This window comes from Psammomys obesus, unplaced genomic scaffold (assembly GCF_907164565.1).
Source record: "Psammomys obesus unplaced genomic scaffold, mPsaObe1.curated_primary_1811, whole genome shotgun sequence".
NCBI lineage: Eukaryota > Metazoa > Chordata > Mammalia > Rodentia > Muridae > Psammomys > Psammomys obesus.
In genome coordinates, this window is record NW_026592666.1 from 9,160,678 (window position 1) to 9,168,622 (window position 7,945).

Sequence of the window (7,945 nt, forward strand, 5' to 3'; positions counted from 1 at the left end):
AGGGGCAGTATTCTAGGAGGGCTGCGATGGTTGACCGCCTGTTACTAAGCTGGAGATAGTGATCTTACAGGTTCCTAACTGAGTGTCTCTGTGCACACAGATGTTTTATCTCTAGTGAGTTTTCTGCATGTGCAAGTTTGAGTTTTGAGTTTCCGTTCTTTGCCTTGGGTTTAATTTTCTCGTCCAGCAGCTGGTTTAGGTATAGTGGGGATCCGGGTGATACCCTTAAGGTTATAATAAAGAACACGCGGGCAGAGTCTTGTCACCTATGACTCCACCTCCAGCTGCTTCCCAATCTTCTGACCCCACTGGTCTCTCTCTCCTCCGGATTTCAAGGTTTAACTGAGCTCTTTCTCCTGCCTGTGGTTCACATGTAAGCTCTCACCTGCTGCTCCGCCATGGCGGCCTGCCTGCTGCTGCGCTCCTCTTCATGATGATCATGGAGTCTACTGCCTGGAACCCCAGAATTAAATGTTTTCCTTTGTAAGCTGCCTTGGTCATGGAGCTTTGACAAGCAATTGAAAGGTGACGACGACAATGCCCTAACACTCTGTCTGGCCCATCCTGTGAGGATATTGGGGATGCTCCTTTAACCTTTTACCAAGGCCCTTGTCTTCTTTGCTTGATTCCTTGCTTCCCTGCTCCCTAATCTCTCCGCCAGGCTGATCATTCTAAAACCTGAACTGGATTCTGGCTCTTTGCCAACATCAGCCCACCAGTGTCTTCTTAAATTGCTACCACTTTTTTCTGTATTTGGCCCCCAGCCATGCCTGGCTATTTCTGAGCCCTCTCACCCACCCTGCGACCTTCGCTGTCCCATCTTAGACACTTCACACGTGATCCATGGGCCTGGGCTGGTTTTCCTCTCTGTGTTTGAACTTACCAGAGCTTCTATCCCTAGAACCCAGGTAAAATCCCACAGGAATGGCAGCCCCTGTAATCCCAGTACTTGGAAGTCTGACAGGGAGCTCTGGGCAAGCTGGCTAGTGAGACTAGTCAGTCAGCAAGCTGCAGGTGGGGTAAGGTCTCAGTATCTTTGCCTAGGTAAAGAGGAGAGCAATCAAGATACCGCTCTTCAATTTCAGGCCTCCACCCACACATGTACACCTGCAAACACATTCACACCACACCACACCACACACACACACACACACACACACACACACACACACACACACAATTCTTGGTTGTCAACTTGTCTATATCTGGAATTAACTAAAACCTAAGTCTGGGTATGCCTGTAAGGGGTTTTCTTGATTGAAGTATTTGAAGTGGAAAGGCCTATTGTAAATCCCAATCTTTTGAGGTGGGAAGATCCTCCTTAAATCTGGGCCACACCTTCAGACTTCATCCTATATAAAAGACACAGAAGGGGGAAGCATGTTCTTTCTTTGCTTGCTCTGGCTGACTAGTCATTTCTTTCACTGCTGTCAGAGCCTACTTCGTCAGGATTCTGATGGATACTGACGATCAGCTGAGACACTCTTGGATTAGCTCCTGGGAGACAGCCATTGCTGGACTGGCTGGACCACAGCCTCTAAACCACTCTAGTAAGTCACATACAAACATACACTCGCACGCGCGCGCACACACACACAGACATCCATTCTATCAGTTTTGTTCATCAGAGAACTTTGATACAAATGTCTATTTCCACATCATGGCTGAGTCCACATTATGTCTGTATGAATTTTTTCCAACCACTATTGCATGTCTTTATCAGTTGTCTAGATGATTCCACAAGCAAGTATCATTGACTAATTTATTAAATTATAATTTGGGAAAACACTTCAAATACTGAAAAAAAAAACCTACACAATGTAACTTTGCATAGTAGATTTGTAACTGTGATTGGGGAAAGAAAGCTTGGCTGTAAGATTGGAGGAGCTTTGACACTTTGAAGATTGTGTGTAGTGGGGGCTGGAGAGATCAGCAGTTAAGAGCACTACCTGGTATTCCAGGGGTCCTGAGTTCAATTCCCAGCAACCACATGGTGGCTCACAGCCATCTATACCCTCTACTGCCTCCAAAGTTTTGTGTTTTGCATGAGAGTTATGTGGCACTTGCCTCTGGCCCTGGTTTGCTTTTTACGTTTCTTGTATTTTTCTAAACTACATGGACTCATTTACTTTGTGTGCTGCCTGTTCGTGGAGATCAGAGACAGGTTGTGGGGGAGGTTCTGTCTTTCCACCATCTGGAGCCTAGGGATTTAACTCTCTTGGTTAAGCACTTTCCTCTGAGCTTTAACTGTCAATTTGACGCCTCCTAGAGTCACCTCCTAGAAAGTCTGGCTTGAGGAACTGTGAAGATGGGATTGCCCTTCGGGCATGTCTGTGGGTGGCTGTCTTTATTGTTAATTGATGTAGGGGGGCAGTGGGTGGCTTTTCATGGACAGGTGGCCCTGGGCTCTGTAAGAAAGCTAGCTTAGCATGGCCTGAGAGCAAGCCTGCAGCATTCTTCCCCAGTTCCTGCACTGACTTTCCTTAACAATGGACCCTGACCTGGGAGTGTAAACAATAAACCCTTCTCCCTAAATTACTTTTGTTCAGAGTATTTTATTGCAGCAACAGAATGGAACTGGAACTGGAACTACTGAGGCTACTGTTGCTAAATTAGAACCCTTCTAAACATGATTACCAAGTAGTCATCTAAGCAAAGGTTTCTCTGCACCACTGACATTTGGGCCAGGTAATTCCTGTGGTGAAGCTGTCCTTGTGGCATAGGATACTTAATATCATGTGGCTCCAACAGGTGTCTGCAGCACTCCCTTGTAGTAGCAATACACAAGTGTCTCCAGACACTGTGACATGTCTTCCGGTAACAGTTTTGTGAGGTAATTCCAGCAGAGGTCACCTGGACAGTCTTAAAGCCAAATTAAAAGTCTGTGTTGCTGGCAGGCAGCTACATGGGAAACTTGCCCACACCATGCAGCTCTGAGCCTCGGCTCACTTATCTTTGTCTCTTATACACAAAAACCTCATCCTGATTGACACACCTTCATTTACCCACAACAGTTAGTGAGAAGCGAAACTACAAAAGCCAAAAGGCTAGGCTAGTACATTTAAGGACTGTCTTAGTCTCCTGTTGTATGGCGAAAAGACACCATGACCACGGCATCTCTTATAAAAGAAAGCATGTAATTGGGGCTTGCTCTGTGTTTCAAAGGTTTAGTCCATTATGGTGGGGAGCACGGCAGCTTGCAGACATGGTACTAGATCAGTAGCTGAGAGTTCTACATCCTGATCCACTGGCGGCAAGAAGAGGGGGAGTCACTGGGCCTGGCTTGGCCTCTTGAAACCTCAAAGCCCACCCCAGTGACACACGTCCTCCAACGAGGCCGTATCTCCTAATCCTTTTAAAAGTGCCATTCCCTGGTGATGCAGCATTCACATAAATTTCACGTATATGCACTATGGGAACCATTCTTACTCAGACCTCCACGGAGGCCTCCCCAGGTCCCGAGCCACAGACCAGGCCTTTGATGGGTTATGTCTTCGCTCCTGTTTGTGGCAGGTGTTAGGGTCTACATGCTGGGTTCTAAGGGTTTGTCTAACATGGCGACTATTGTACTAAGGTCTGAAGACTTGTTACAGCAACTCTAGGCACACAGAATTAGTTCTTGGGAGACAGAGAATCTTGGATATCATAATTTTTATTTATTTATTTATTTATTTTTGGTAAGGTGGACAAACCTTTAGCCGTGTGACAAAAGAAAAAAAACAAATTAAAATCAGAGATAAAAGAGTATCATTACAACAGAACCCAACATATCACAAAACCTTACTACTTACACTCTGAAATGCTAGAAGACATAGAAATAGAAGAATTTCTAAATGCATTATGGCCAGAAGCTCTAAGTAACTTAAACAGATGTATTACAAACAAGAGATAGAAGCTGTCAAACACCTCCTTGAAGCTCTGGTCCAGTTACACCTTTAATCCCCACACCTGAGAGGCCAGGGCAGGCAAAGTTCCATGAGTTTTCGTACAGCCTTGTCTACTCGGCAAGTTCCAGGATAACCAGGACTGCAGAGTGAGACACTGTCTCCAAACTTAAAAATTAAAGAAAAAGTCTCTACTCAAGAAAAAGCCCAGGACCAGACGGATCCCTGTGGAATTCTATCAAACATCCTAAAAAGAGCTCATAATAATTCTTAGCTTGTTCCACAAAATACAAAGAGAAATAGTACTTTCAAATTCATCCCAGAAAGTCATTATTATTCTAATAACAAAACCAGGTAGACACACCAAAGAAAGAAAACAAGAGACCAAAACTTTTTTGGATGAATATAGATCCAAAAATTCTTAGCAAAATGCTTGCTAACCAAACTCAGAGACATCTTAGGAAAAACATACATTATGGCCAAGAAGGCTTCATCCCAGGAAAGCAAGTTTTGCTCAACATGTGTAAATCAATAAATGTAAAATGTCGTATAAGCAAACTTGAGGACAGAAACCACATAGCCTTCTCAATTGATGTCAGAAAGGCATTTGACAAAATTAAACATGCATTGATAGTAAAAGTCCTAGAACTGCTAGGAACATACAGAACATAACTCACAATAACAAAGGACGTTCAACCTATAGGCAATAGTAGATGGAGACAAGCTGTGAGCATTTCTCCTAAAACCAGGAATGAAGCCAGCTGTAGTGGCACATGCCTTTAATCCCAGCACTCAGGAGACAGAGGCAGCTGGATCTCTGAGTTTGAGGCCAGCGTGGTGTACAAAGACAGTCGAGAACAACCAGGGCTACACAAAGAAACCCTATCTAAAAAACAAAAACAAACAAACAAACAAAAAAAAACCAGGTATGAGACAATGATGCCTGCTCCCTCCTCTCTTACTTGATATTGCTCTAAGTCTTAGCTATAGAAATTAAATAAGAAAAGATGATAAGGGAATAAATACAGAATACAGAGAAGTCAAGCTATCTCTATTTGCAGATGATAAGATTCTATACTTTAAAGGGGGAGGAGGGAGTTGCAGAGATGGCTCAGAGGTTAAGAGCACTGTCTGTTCTTCCAAAGGTCCTGAGTTCAATTCCCAGCAACATGGTGGTTCACAACCATCTACAATGAGATCTGGTGCCCCCTTCTGGTGTGCAGGCATATATGCAGGCAGAGCACAGTATAAGTAATAAATAAATCTTTTAAAAAAAAATCTCAAAAAAAAAGCCTTATAGAAGCTCCTAGAAAACTAGAGCTGATAAACACAGCAGAGTTGCAAGATACAATCAATATTTTAAGACTGTAGCTTTCACATATATAAATATATTTACCAAGAAAGAAATTAGGGGACCAATCCCATTCACATAGCTTCCTTAACCTCCCCCCTCAAAAGTTCCTAGAAGTACACCTAAAAAATAAACACTTCTACAATGGAAATTTCAAGACATTGAAAAAGGAAATTAAAGAAGATATTAAACAATGAGAAGATCTGTCATGCTCTGAAATTGCCAGAATACGTGAAAACAGCTGTACTTCCAAATTAATCTATAATGAATGTGCATCAAAATTCCAATGTCATATTTAACATGTAATAAAAATAAACTTGGATTCATATGGAACCACAAACATTCACTAATAATATAACCAATCCTAACATAACACATCTCCAAATTATACCACTGAGGTATAGAGATAAAAGCAGTCTGGTTCCGACATGGAAACAGACAGGAGACCAAGGGGACAGGACAGAGTACCTGGAAATAAACTGACAGGACTGTGTCCACTCCAGATAAAGGAGGCAGATCTGCACTGGGAGGAAAACAGTTCAACAAAAGGTTCTGGCAAAACTCAACATTCACCTGCAAAAGTATGAAATCAGAGCTGTATCTTTCACTTTATACAAAAGCCAGTTTCAAATGGATCAAAGACCTTCATTTAAACCCTGAAACTTGGGGCTGGAGAGATGGCTCACAGGTTAAGAGCACTGGCTGATGGCTCACAATCATCCATAATGATATCTGGTGCCTTCTTCTGGCATGCAGGTGTATATGCAGACAGACATCGTATTCATAACAAATAAATAAATATTAAAAAAAATAAAACCTGAAACTTGTAGAGAAAAACACAGGAAATACTGTTCACAACACTAGGGGAGGCAACGGGAGCTAACTGCAAGTATCAACAGATGGGACGGCATGAAATTCAAGAGTGTCTCAACAGCAACGGAAGTTCTGTGGAGCACACAGGCCACAGGATGGGAGAAAATCTTGCCCAGCTATACTTAGACAAGCTTTTGATATCCAGAATTCATAAAGAACTTCAGAAATTAAGGAAATGAATCTACCTGTCAACAAATGGACTAATAAATTGAACACAGTTTTCAAAAATCTGAAATACATTCTCAACTACTTTTAAAGTATTCAAAGTCCTGATCCACCAGCAAAATGCACATTAAAACTGAGTTGGCATTCATCTCACCCAGTCAAAATGGTCTGACGAATGTTGGAGAGGATGCAAAGGAAGAGGAACTGTTATTCACTGTTGACTGGCTGGTTGGGGTGCATATTAAGTCACTTTTAAAATCATTGTGAAAGTCCTCAAAAAACAGAACTACCATACGACGCAGCTAAACTCATTTGCACTCACCCAGAGAACCCCATACTCTATCACAAATAGCTGCACCTCTGCCCTGTTTACTGCTATTTTATTCACTGGAAATGGGTCCAACCTAATTGTCCATCAGCAGAATGGATGCTGAAAATCTAGTGCATATAAAAAATAGAATATTATTCATCTCTAAAGAAAAATAAAACCACAAAATCTGCCGTAAAAATGAATGAACTTGGTCCTAGAGAGATGGCTCAGTGATTAAGAGCACTGACTGCTTTTTCAGAGGACTCAGGTTCAATTCCCAGCACCCACATGGCAGCTCACAACTGTCTGTAACTCCTGTTCCAGGGGATCCAACACCCTCACACAGACAGACATGCAGTCAAAACACCAATGCACATAACATAAAAAGAAATAATTTTTAAAAATGAATGAACTTAGAATGCATGTTAAGCAAGGTCACCAATCTCGGGGGGGGGGGGGGGGGGTGTCCTTCATATATGGGTCCTGACCTGTGTTGTCTACATGTGTAAAACTAACCATGTATGTGAGGGTAAGTACAACATGTTGCGTAAGAACAGAACTGGATAACTTGCATCAGGTAAAACGGCTGCGAAGGCGCTCACACACAGAGGATACCTCGTGTAAGTCCTGTGAGCGCACTCTCGAGGCCACACCAGTTCATGAAAGGCTGTCTATCCTACTGTGCAACCCAGACTTTAAATGGTTTCAATGAACATTCTTACAGACTAGTTCTACACACTACTAAGCGTAGTGTACTTCAGCTATGCAGATTATAAATGTAAAGTTTGTAAGAAGTGTGTTTAAAATATCGTACTTTTCAAAGCCCTGAGACTCCTTGGGAATACTGACTTGTTCCTGATCTCAAAGTGGAACATGCCAGAAACCTGAAAACACAGAAATCTTTTGTGTGTGTTTGGGAATTATTTTTTTCCACTAATACTCTATATTGTACCGTTGCTGATGGATAAACACGCTTTTAAAAAAATGAATTAAACAACAAATAAATACGAGTCTCTTTAGGAGGAAGTAATGAAAAGAGTTAAGAGGCTAGAGAGATGGTTCAGTGGTTAAGAGCACCTGCAGAGGGCAGGAGCCATATCTAATGCCAGGGTATCTGGAATGCTCTATTGGCCTCCATGGGTACCAGGGCACACATATATGTATGGTGCTCACATACATACACACATACACACATACACACATACACACATACACACATACATACATACATACATACATACATACATACATACATACATACATACATACATACAGCAAAGCACTCATACACATAAAAACAACCCAAAAACATATTTTTAGAAACAAGATTCAAACGCTGCGTAACTCAAAACCCACAGGTAG